This window comes from Pongo pygmaeus, chromosome 4 (assembly GCF_028885625.2).
Source record: "Pongo pygmaeus isolate AG05252 chromosome 4, NHGRI_mPonPyg2-v2.0_pri, whole genome shotgun sequence".
In the NCBI taxonomy this organism is placed as follows: domain Eukaryota; kingdom Metazoa; phylum Chordata; class Mammalia; order Primates; family Hominidae; genus Pongo; species Pongo pygmaeus.
In genome coordinates this window covers 106,854,616-106,866,999 of record NC_072377.2, presented here as the reverse complement: position 1 = coordinate 106,866,999, position 12,384 = coordinate 106,854,616, and the positions used below count along the sequence as shown (strand labels likewise).

The 12,384-nt window shown below is 37.1% G+C and overlaps 1 protein-coding gene across 49 annotated transcripts in view; it reads right to left on the bottom strand.

The window, feature by feature from the left end:
- Window positions 1–12,384, bottom strand: part of PAM (peptidylglycine alpha-amidating monooxygenase) — a 275,240-nt gene that overhangs the window by 220,951 nt on the left and 41,905 nt on the right. For 13 of the 49 annotated variants that reach the window (XM_063665056.1, XM_063665065.1, XM_063665061.1 and 10 more), the window contains exon 2: window positions 3,363–3,472. The exons of the other annotated variants lie outside the window; for them this stretch is intronic. The gene's annotated coding sequence lies outside the window, so the exon portion shown is untranslated. The remainder of the gene's footprint in view (window positions 1–3,362; window positions 3,473–12,384) is intronic. 49 annotated transcript variants of the gene reach the window in all.

Genomic DNA, 12,384 nt, shown 5'->3' with positions numbered 1-12,384 from the left:
GTATATTTTAAAAGGCTTCAAAAATACGAGAAACAAAATGCAAATTTTAGACATTTCTCTAGAGAGGGAGAGTCTAAACCATTTACCTACCTGTCAGCAAAGCCATCTGCCTACCTTCCACACAGAATAAACGTTCAACTATATAAAGAAATGGGAGCCTTCTCCAGCCCATCCACTCTACTCTTGTTCTTTTTTCTCTGCAAAGCTATCTATTAATTAATTAGAAACTGCTGTTATCTACCACCTTCCATTAAATTTAAGGGTTTTTTTGTTTTCTTTTTGTTTTTTTTTTGTTTTTGTTTTTGTTTTTTTGGTAGAGACAGGTCTTGCTTGCTTTATTGCTCAGGCTGGTCTCCTGGGCTCAAGCGATCCTCTCACCTCTTCATGCTTGGATTAGAGGCGTGAGCCACTGTGCCTGGCCAAGTATTACATTCTTCACAGAATGTACTACTGAATCATCCCTTGGGAATCAAGAAGAAGAAATAAATGCAAGACTAACTTTATGGGCAGAACTCTCAGAATGAAGAGATTCAGAAGGAGGCTGATAGAGAGGAACCGGTCGTGTGTCTCATTATTTATTGTTTATTGATAAGGCATACTGTCAGAGAAAAACTGAAACAGCACTAACTTCTCAAGGAAAATATTCATGTATCACTGTTCTGTCTGAATGTTATAAGTGGTTCTACTATATTCTTTCTGTAAAGCTGAACATAGCTGGATTATCCTTAAGAAGGATGGATACATATTTAAGGAAAACTTTCATGAAGCACTAATTGCATTCATCACAATAATAGAAGCATTATTTTTACAATCAAATTGTGTGAGATATTGAAAAGCTATAAAAGTGTGGCATAACTATGGAATGATGATTATCCCTATACTTTGAACTTCATACATCTCCCTTTCACCAACTAAATCTTTGTCCTACATGTTTTAATTTCTATAACATGCAAATTCTCAACTTAACGTGGGCTCTTCTTTCTAATATCTTCCCATACCATCTTAGATATTTCAAATGTTAATATCATTTAAACTTGGTAAAATATATAAAATGCCAATGCAATATACTTACACACTTTTAAAAAATTAGCCCTACTTGCCCTGTGACACTTGTCAAAATATTTTAAGGAAGTTACACATTTCGAATAGTTTGAAATAAAAAGCTATTGCTGTTTACCAGGGAGAGTAGCAGGCGTTACACTGTGCATTCAGTTTTCTTTATAAGCCTACCCCACATGTGCCTGCCCACACATACCTACGCACATACACACACACACTTTAAGTACAAACTACAAATCTGTTCTAAGTAATCGACTGAATGCTCCCATTCACTATGATTTCAGTCAGTAGTATATCTTAGAAAGCAAGAAACCTGAAACCAAATAATAGAAGCATTTAGTAATTCTTCAATATGCAAAACAAGGCACTTACCTTCCATTGCTACAGATGTCTGAAATCACACTGGAAAGCGAGCAACGAGAGAGAGGGGCTTTATTGTGGGGTGAATCATCCCCACGTAGATGCTCTGAACAACCCCTGTATGCATACTGACATCATCAGGAGAGACTTGGAGGCAGAGGATACTATGGTAACCAAGCAATGTGCGGGGAGACAGAAGCCTTTAATTGCTTTAACAACTTCCTGGGGCTCCAGCTACCAGGCTTGGATTTGCTAAGTAGGAAATGAAGGTTGTCACAGAGGCAGCGGGTGTGACACAGAGCAAGAGGACTCGAATTCTGAATCTATTAATTGCGATGTGACTTTTTAATGACAAATATCTTTACATGATTCTGTTAGCATCATTCCCCTCACATCTGAAGCTCTGACGATGGCACAGGTCAATAAATAATGCTCCCAGGTAGCAACAGTCTAAGTATTCATATATGGCTTTCTCATTTAACTAGCATTAACATTGTCACATTACAAACATCCTTATCCTTAATGGTGAATACTTCATTTCCTTTGAAAAGAAAGCTCACATCTGTGCCTTTGGAGGTCAGCTTACTGAAAACAATGAAAACTGACTCTATTTACTTCTCCATGAGGTGGCAGCTGCCCATTCTATTTATCTCCTAAATCCTTGCCAATACATCACTTATCCAGAAAACACCTCCAGCGAATTGCCTAATTATGACACGCAGACAGAATCAGAAGATATCTGTTGACTACTGCCACAGTTTTCTGGTTAAGTCTCTTCCATCACGGGCAGAATTACTTCTACTTCTAACAATCCTCCAAACTACACATAATTTAAATCTCCCTTTAAACTATTTGTCCTTCCCGGCCTCTGTGACCCACATTCAGAGGAATACAGCCTCTCTTTAAAATATCCAGTTTAAAGTAATTGCTTAAAATAACAATGTTTCAACATCAAACCAAGTCTATAATGAAATACCACACTTATTTGATCAGATGCAACACTTTAATAAGTATATAATTTATCATCTGTACTATGAAAGCTATTGTTTTCTTCTCCATGAATATTACATTGACATGTTTTTAAACAATACTGCACTCTAATTTTGCTATTGCAAATACTGTAATTGTAAAGATAAGCAAGTAACTTACCAGATCTTAAGATATTCACATCACAATAAAAAATGAAGGTTGTCATTCCGTACTGTATATTTAGATCTCAGCTAGTTCAAAGAAACTATTATTATCTCTACTTCAATTTAGATGAAGCTAAGCCTACCTTTTAATGTTTGCCTTGTGAGTAAATACTGTGCAAATGTATAACAATAATACTGCTTACAAAAATAGTAAAATGGATTACAATAGCACCAATTTACAATCTGGAATACGTAGAAAATTTTAACTTAATTGATAAGTTGGGCTTTTCATTCCCATACAGATTAGAAAAAATTCTGAAAGCAAAACAGTAAAGTCAGCCCTCACAAAAACATACAATAATTCAGATTTTCTAAATTCAGGTAAAGTGAAAAAGCTTTCCAACAAAATGGAATTACTCCTATCCTTTCATTTGTTCTTCTGAGATCCTGAGTTTGAGAAGCAAAAACGCAAAGTTTACTATAAGTTAACAGTACAAAACTCTGTGTGTGTGTGCGTGTATGTGTGTATATATATGTATATATCACACATATATTCAAATTTTAAAATAAATACATGTATTCATCTGAATATGCACTGAAAAATGTCCAGAAGATACACACCCAGGACATTTGGCCAGGAGTGTTGCTTCTAGCAGTGTCAATTGCAGACTAGGTTTGAAGGAGAGTCTTCCAATGTTCATATTATATGCTTTTAAAAGGTCTTTATTTAACTATGAATATGAGTTACTATTGAAATTCAAACAATGGAAATTCATCGAACTGCGTTCTGAGCTTGCAATCCTGGCTTACCTGCCCTCAGAGAAGGCCAATGACAGCTTCAGTGGTCTCGGTCCTAACAGGCTAGCCAGACTATTTTAAGGTTATTTCAAACAGCTCTTAGGAGGAGATGACCCACCTGTCTAAACAGAATTAGGGTGGAAAAAGCAAATAAAGGTTATTTAGGCAATACACACACAAAAAGGGAGCACTTGTTTTGACTTTTCCAGAGATGTAACAATCATAAAGAACGGTCCAACAGTAAAGCTGGTTTGTTAGATATTTTTTTAAAAAGGTACCATTTCAAAAAGAGCACATCCAAAAATAAGACCAAACCAAGAGGTCTCTAACACTATGAATGGCTGAAGGAAATATGGAAGACCACCAGCAGAAACAAAAATCAAGTGTGAGTGAGAAAAATGGCCCCACGTGGCCACATTATGTGGCCTGTTAGAGAGGCTTGCATAGAGAAAAGAGGCCTAATTTCTCCAACCTCCATTCCCTAATTCCAGGCTTCATTTAGTTTTTATTTTCCTCTTAATTTACAACACTGTCACAGTGTCTCATACTAGTTAGTGTTCTATTTCCTCCCTCCACTTCACTAAATATTTTGGTCAGCGTGATCTCACCACCTTATTAGAGAAGATCATAAACTGTTTCTTGAATTGATAACTTCCAACAAAAATTACCTCTTCTTTTGATTCTCAAGGACAGCAAGAGACAGACCTTGTGAGGTACACACCCACAGAAGCATGAGGTCCAGAGGTTAGAAACAGACCTGGAGCAGGGGCAAAACCTACCCAATAGCAACAATGGCCCCATCGACTCTGACATGTTCTTGCTGGATAACAGTATACCTTCTTTTATTTAGAAAAAATCACTTCTTTCCCAAGAGGATCCTAAGACTTCAAAGACATCCAAACAATAGTGTAAGTTCTCAAACTGAAAGAAAACAGTAGTTAGAAAGGAAAATGAGGGGCCGAGTGCAGTGGCTCATGCCTGTAATCACAGCACATTGGGAGGCCGAGGCGGGCAGATCATGAGGTCAGGAGTTCGAGACCAGCCTGGCCAATACAGCGAAAGCCTGTCTCTACTAAAAATACAAAAATTAGCCAGGCGTGGTAGCACGTGCCTGTAGTCCCAGCTACTCGGGAGGTTGAGGCAAGAGAACCGCTTGAACCCAGGAGGTGGAGGATGCAGTGAGCTGAGATCACACTACTGCACTCCAGCCTGGCCAACAGAGAGAGGCTCCGTCTCAAAAAAAAAAAGGAAAATGCCCTTTCATAAGAAACAGACAAACCAGCAGTATTTCCTAAATAAATAACTCTATCAATTTTCAAAAGTATTATAAATCTCATCTCTCTCCCAGTCAGCCACCTTAAATTGATGTTTAGAGTTGAGCAAGACCCTGAAACTAACTTGTTTCTTAAACTAAGTGAATTCATCATGGCAAGTGCCAATTCAGAAGAAAATGAGGGTTAAAGTCCCACCTGAGAGAGGACATTTAGCCAGGATTTCTAAAGCCCTGACTGTCAGCTACAGTGGCCATTCTTCTGGTTCCTCTAAGTCACTTTTCTGAGGATAAGGCATAACACCCTTAATCCTAACCCAGCTTAGCCTCATGATCTAGGTTGAACTTCCTCCTAGTCCAGATGAGCAACAGTCATGGTTCCTCTGATCTTGATAGAACACTTTTTCTAAATCCAGTTAAGATGTTCCAAGGACTGAAAAGTGACAGTGGGATGTGGGACTTTATTATGAGCTTTTGGATTTCAATATGTTAATTAAAACTAATTCATACTGACTTAATGAAAAAGTAGTCCAAGAACTTCTAATGACAAAAGGGTTGTGACTCCCCATCACCCATAAATCCAGTTAGCAACCAAATTTCTCTGATCCCTCTCTTCCTGTTCCATTCCCACTACTGCCCCTCTGGCTTAGGTCTTCTTTATCAGGCATCTTATAACGTTCTGGCTTCCCTGACTTCAGTGTCTTGCCCCTTTAATAATTCTATGCATCACTTTGTCCTCGATGCGTCTTTATAAAACACTGCCTTGACCAGGTTACCACCAAACTCCAAAACTCTAAAAGGCTCCCCTGTGAGCTGCTAAATGAAGTGCACATTTCACCGTTTCAGCATAAGCCCATCTTTACCAGATAGACCTCCTGATACTTTAAGCAACAGCTAATTAGACAGTCTGATGCACAAATATGTCCCCATACTTTCCTTCCTCCAGGCCTGTGCTCTTACTGTTTCTTCCTCCTGGAATTCCACATCTATCTCCCCATCCCCCCTGCAACCCTCACACTTCTCCTGTTTCTCCTCCCTACCATTCCAAATCCTATCAGTTCTTCAAGACCCATCATCAGAAGTCAGTTCCCTCTCAGAATTTTCAGTGTTCTTAACCTTGAGAACTGCACTTAAAACATACTTTCGCATAGTTATTTATCAAGTTGCTTATTTTCCTACTCTCTTTAATCTTCTGAAAGGTAGACACAAAGTCAATATTCACCTCTTATTCTATACATAGCACCATGCCTTGCATTTGGCATTCCCTCAATAAATACTTATTCAATAAATAAACACAAAATTTATTATATCCTATTTTTCTAAGGTGCTTAAAATTCAATTTTTTTCAATCTTTTAAAGAACCCAATGTGGTAGGGAAAGGTAGAAATCGAAATTTCACTTTTAGAAATGAAAAACAAAACAAAACAGAGGCTCAAAATGATTCCGTGGTTCCTCCTGTGTCACATGGCTTCTAGAGTCCCTGATGCCCCAATCTGCTCCTCACGTGGACCTCTACTGCTTCTCATCACAGCCAGAGAGCGGGTGTGCTCCCATTCCCTCACAGTGAATCCACTGTTTCTAAAGAATTAAGGCTGGAATGGCCTTAATTTTTCTTCCTTACTTATGTCCATGGCATCATTACTCACCTCATCCTAACATTCTCCAGGCAACTTATGAGGGATGGGAGAAACATCTCGTTACCCATTTCTCTTACCTATATCTAGCTACCATTTTATCCTACTCAAAGGAAAAAAAAATACCTCGTCTGACTGCTTTGGTGATTCAAGTTGAGTGCATTACTTTTCTTTTCTTTCCTTCTTTCTTTCTTTTTTTTTTTTTGGACACAGAACAGAATCTCTCTCTGTTGCCCAGGCTGGAGTGCAATGGCACTATCACAGCTCACTGCAGTTTCAACCTCCTGGGCTCAAGCAATCCTCCCACTTTAGGCTCTCGAGTAGCTGGGACTACTGGCATGCACCACCACACCCAGCAATTTTGTAATGTTTTTTGTGTGTAGAGATGAGGTCTCGCCACGTTGCTGAGGCTAGCCTCCATGACTTTCCTAAACATCACTTCCTCATTTTCAAAAAGGGAAGAACAATAGCACTACCTCATATGTAGTTATGAAAATAAAGATAATGCATACAGTACTGGCATATCACAGGCACTCCATAAACAGTAGTTATCATAATTAATAATAATAAACAAAACTACAGATAATCGGATGACACCACCTTCTTTGAGAGGCTTCATCTGTATTCTGGAACAGTGTTGTAACTGGGTGATACAGAAATAGAAACTGGCCAAGTAAGGGCCCTTAAGAGTTTGGGTAATTAAGTGGGGCCTCAGTTTTTTTAATATTTAAAATAAGGATGTTGGTCTGCTCCAATACAACACGCTATGTGCTATGAAACTGTTCTATGGCAATTCTTTGACCTCTCCCGCATAAATATCTGCCCTCTTCTGCAACCAACCCCAGCAGAGTGCCCAATGTATAGGTCCTTTTCTCAGTCTATGTAATAGACTGAAACTATGCAAAGTCTTATCCTTAAAGAATTTTAATTTCACTTTCATTTAAAGGTCCAGAACTACATCTTTATACTAGCTCTGAACTCACCCAAGAGTTGATTAACTTTAATATTTTCCCCAAACTGAACAGAAATTATAAAGCCTTCAATGTTTTGAATCTAAAAATCAAAGGAATTATACATGATGGCTTACTCTAATACCAAAAACTTCTTCAACATTTCATGATTCTAATTTTGATTATAAGTCCCAGAGGAAGAGCTGGATTAAGTTCTAATATACTTTTTCTAAAGAAGCTAGTTTAAGATAAGTTCCCATTTTCGTCTCTCAATTAGTGGAGTTTAAAATACCTTTTCCCTAGGATACAAATAAGGAACTTTGAGGGAAATGTAGAGCATTTTTGCGAATCTAACCATACATATTGTTTTCATGAAATAAAAGGAAGCATAAGAGGGGTTAAGGATGATGCCTGCAGCCTAAGAAGACCAGCAGAGCCAAAAAGATCTGACAGCAGGATATTGGTTATAACGCTTCTGAAGGAAGCAAGGTTTTTTTGTGCAAGGGTTTTACAAAGGGCATTCAGGCAGGACTGTGTTTGGATTTAAATTAATCAGCCAGTCAGTTCCACAGCGCTACGATTCCTTCTGTTTAACTGATTAAGGCAGGTTTACTGGCAGTTCCCAAACGATGTCAATAGCTTCTGAAAGGTCAAATGCAGCCACATAAACCAAATGTCCTAGAATAAAAAGCATCAATAATTACTCCCCTATAATCTGTGGGATGTGAATTATCCCATTTGAATCGAATGCCCTGATTTTTTCTTTTCCTAAAAGCTGAAAGATAATTTATATGTTTTAATGATATAAATTACAAGAAAACCTGTTTTATTTTATACTATGTCTAGTTAAAACAATATAAATAGCTCAGCTTCAGTATCACATGGTGAGATGAGGTGGAATCCTCCAGTCAATAAGGACTAAGTTAAATATAATAACTTGTTATAGTAAGCAAGTTAAAACCAAAGCAATGTTATTAACGCAAACTCACAAAAAGAAACTACAGCTGTAACTATTGTCAAGTAAGAAATGCTCAGAAAACAGCAAGTATATAAAAATATACACACTTACATATTTTCTAAGCCATGTGGAAAATTCCATCTGGGTTCAAAACTGGATTCTAGCCCTTTGGGAGTTTCCTTAAAATCTGATGTTTCATTGTTTTTTCCCAAGCAGTAGGGGATTTAATGCATTCTTGTAAAATATTAATTACACATATCTTGGGCACTAAGTCTAAAAGGAAAAGGGAAGAGAAGATAGGCCCAGGATGCTAGAGTATAAAGTGATCAGGACCAGCTCTTGTCTGTCTATGTCCAGACCAGGGACTCAAACAATAACTGCCAGCCCAGGGACTCAAGGGGAGTTCCAAGAACTCAGCATAGCCCCCTCCCTCCCATTAATGTCCCTGACCTTCATTTGTGAAAAAGGAAGCAATGTTGCACAGTTTTTTAGAGCACAGCATGGGACCTAAATCCCAGCTCTGCCACTTCCAATCTCTGCGATCTTGGGCAAGTTACTTAACCTCCCTAGGCCTCACTTTCATCACCTATAAGATGAAGGAAAAAAGAATGATACTTCTAAAGGTAGCTGAGAGCACTTCTAAGAGCCAGGCAAGGCCACTGCTCTTAGAGAACTTGTATTTTAGAGTGAGAGGTAAAACAAGGAAAAATTAAAGAAATAAATTACAATTTTGTATACATGCAAAATGGCTCTGAAGAACCATACCACAGAGTGATTGGATAAGAGACTGACTGGATGGGGGGATGACTGAGATACAGTTGGCAGAGAGAAACCTCAGTCTCAGAAGAAATGACATTTGAATAAGGGGAAGGAACATGATGCATAAAAATCGAAGAATAGAGGCTTCTAGGCATAGAAAGCAGCAAGAACAAAGGTCCCAAGACAGAAATTAGCTTAGAATGTTTAAGGAACATAAGGAAGCCCAGTGTGTCTGGAGGACAGTGAATAGTGAGTACAATAAGTTTAGATACCCATTAGACAATGAAATAAAGGAGCCAGGTAATTAATGAATGCATGAATGGAGCTTGTGGTAGAGGATAAGGCTGGAAATGTAAATCTGGGATTCACCTACTTAACACAAATCTCTGTAAAGCATTCAACACAGTCCCCAAACATTCTTGTGGATAACCAATCTCTCCATCCTCACCTTTGCAAGTACCTGAATTGATATTTTCATTAGGGAGGCTGTCAACAAAATAGAAGAGAAAAGATGCATAGAATTGAATTAGCTCAGGGAGTGCAAATACATTTCATGTTCAATGCCAACTTTTGTGAAATAGTAGGGACTTCCTGGTGTTCTGTGTTGAGACGGATTCTGAGGCCATGTAGGAGCCTGTATAACAGTATGTTCCCTTACATGCAAAATATTATAAATGATAAAGATTTCTAAGGCTCTGGAACTGGCAGTTTTTGTTCATTATCAGTTTCATTTTGGTACTTTTCTCAAAATAATAGTACAAATTCGATATCATTACTATACCTATGCTATAGTTAAGAAATATGTGGCTGAAATAGAATAACTTATTTGCCCAGAGGGACCAGCCTTGAAATAGTTAAAACTGATTGAGTGTATCCAACTCTGGAGACAATGTTCCCATCTAATGTGTTATGCATGAAAATTTGCAAAAATAAGCTCCTTTTTTGTATCCCCCTAACCATAGTTTAAGGGTCTTTCCACCTGAGCCTGATACATCTGGATGGAATATGGAATGTCTTGTACAATCATCACTCAGTCTGGCATGTTCTCTGGTTTCTAAATATACACGTTGCATTGTGAAGCAAGCATCCAGGCACTATTCTTTTGATGATGTTAGTGCAAAGCATCCTGTTTGTTAAAATGCCAAATCCGATGTGATTTAGTGATTAAGTAATCTTGTAAGCAAGCTGACATAATTTTAGAAACCGTCAGAATTCCAGGTTATTTTAGCAATGGTTGCATCACCTACCCTATTCTTCAGTTGATGGTTTCTTACCCAGCTGCTTTTAAAAACAAACACACACATTTTCTCAAAAGAAGTTATTGACGTTGCTATGCTACTTCATCCACACAACAGCAGATTCATATACATTAATTTACAGGAATTTTTAGTAATTTCATCCTAAACAGTAGGATTTTTAATTTTAAGGATTCTAGGACAGTGAGAAGTAAAAACTCACACAAGTTATAGACAAAACACGATACAGACAGAAAAGTTAAAATATTTTAAATCCAGAATTACCTTCTTTTCCCTTCACCCACCATGCTTTCCTTCCTATCTTTTTTCTGTGAGAGGGCTTTATAACAGAAAAAAAATGTATGCCTATACTACATTGATTTGATTCCAGCAAACTAACCAGATTTGGAATTTTTATTAGCAAGAGCCATAGGCAAGAGCAATAATACACTATACCTATCAGTGGTTAGTTTTATTCATGAACCCATGCTGGGTGAAGAAAAAAAGAAGTAAAGCTAACTTCAAAGCATTATTGAAAGATGATTAACTCTCTAGCCACAAATGAGAATCACAAGCTACTTTGATGTGGGAGAATTTTTAGTGCCTAAATTTAAAGAAAAGACATCTACTATACAAGTTTAACCACTAAAAAAATTCAATAATATACCTCCTTCTCATGCTGAAAACCAGTAATTACCTAAGGGAATAAATAAAATTAGAACTCAGCTTCAGAAATTATGCTTTAAAAGCAAAGCTCACAAACAACATTCCTCCCTCATCATATAGTCCAGTGGCAAAATGCCAGCTCTAATATGTACAGTATGAGAAACAGAACTCTTTACATTGTCATTGTCTCCCATCACCCATACCACAAGGTACTTTGGGCACTGATCTAGCCCACATTTTTTTATCTCAAAAATTCCACTGAGTTCAAATTTGAGTGTTATTCAATGTGATACACAATGACAAAGACTATGGTTCTGTAAAAATACTTGTGCCAATACTTAATTTGAAACTAACATTGGCAGTGATCTGAAACTGTTAATCCTGGGGCCCTAAGCAATCTCTGTCATTATATATAGTACATGCCATTGACTATTTTCACACAAAATTTGAAAATTATTCTTTAGTATGTATAATTCTTAAAGTTGGTATAAAAATAGGCCATGGAATATACTGTATGAATTTCAAGAGAAAATGGAAATTACTAAAGAGAAAAGTGAGTAGGTTGAAATGTGTTATTATTAGTAGTAGTAGTAGTAGTAACAATGGCCTAACCATACAGGAAAGGTGGAAGGCTAATACCATGTACTTTACATGGCTTCTAACATGTAAATACATTTGACCTGATATTATTTTTAAAAATATTTGTATTTAGCAATCTGATTATACTTAAATATTCTTAAAACCTAAATGCTGGAACATTGCCAATTTTCTCTTCTCTTTCCTACCAAATTGACATATCTCTATCAATAATTATTTGGACAAATATTCAAGGCACTCTCAAAAAAATTCTGTGCTTCATTTTGCAAAGTGGAAATGCAGCTTTAAAAAATATTCTGCCTGACATTCAGTTCTGTATACTGCTACAGCAGGTCAAAAGCCATTAGCCACCTGCTGAAAACACACACTAGGAGGCAAAATGTCCTTCAAAATCATTTTGCATAAGGTATTCTCAAAGCAAAAGGGTGAGGTTATATTCTAAACGTTCATGAATGTGATGGCTCAGAAATACACTCGCCATGACATATTAATTTTAAAATAATATTTAATAATGGTCATATGATTTAGAGCATTCACATTGGGTTTTTAAAAGCACCATGTCTATTATGAGAGAAATGGAAGTTACAGAAGATACATAAAATAATTAACCAGTTCAATGGCTGTTGTTGTCTCCTTTTCCAATAAAAATAAGAGACTCATTATTATTCCTGGGATTCTTAGGACAATCTCTTTTATGCCAGTAGTCTTCTGAAGAATGACCCAACAGTCCTTTGGTATTTTAAAGATATTCTTTAAGTCTATTTTTTACAGAAGAAGCAAAACACCAGCCCTTGTGCTGTTGCACATTCAAAATAATTCACAACTCATTTTTGTTTAGCATTTTGAAACTTGGCAATGAAGTATATGGCTCTCTATCATTATTCTATTATTAGGTTCCATTAGCAATTATTAGATAAATGGTCATTTAGCACTTTGTACAACCAGGTACTGAGTTAAGTGTTAGA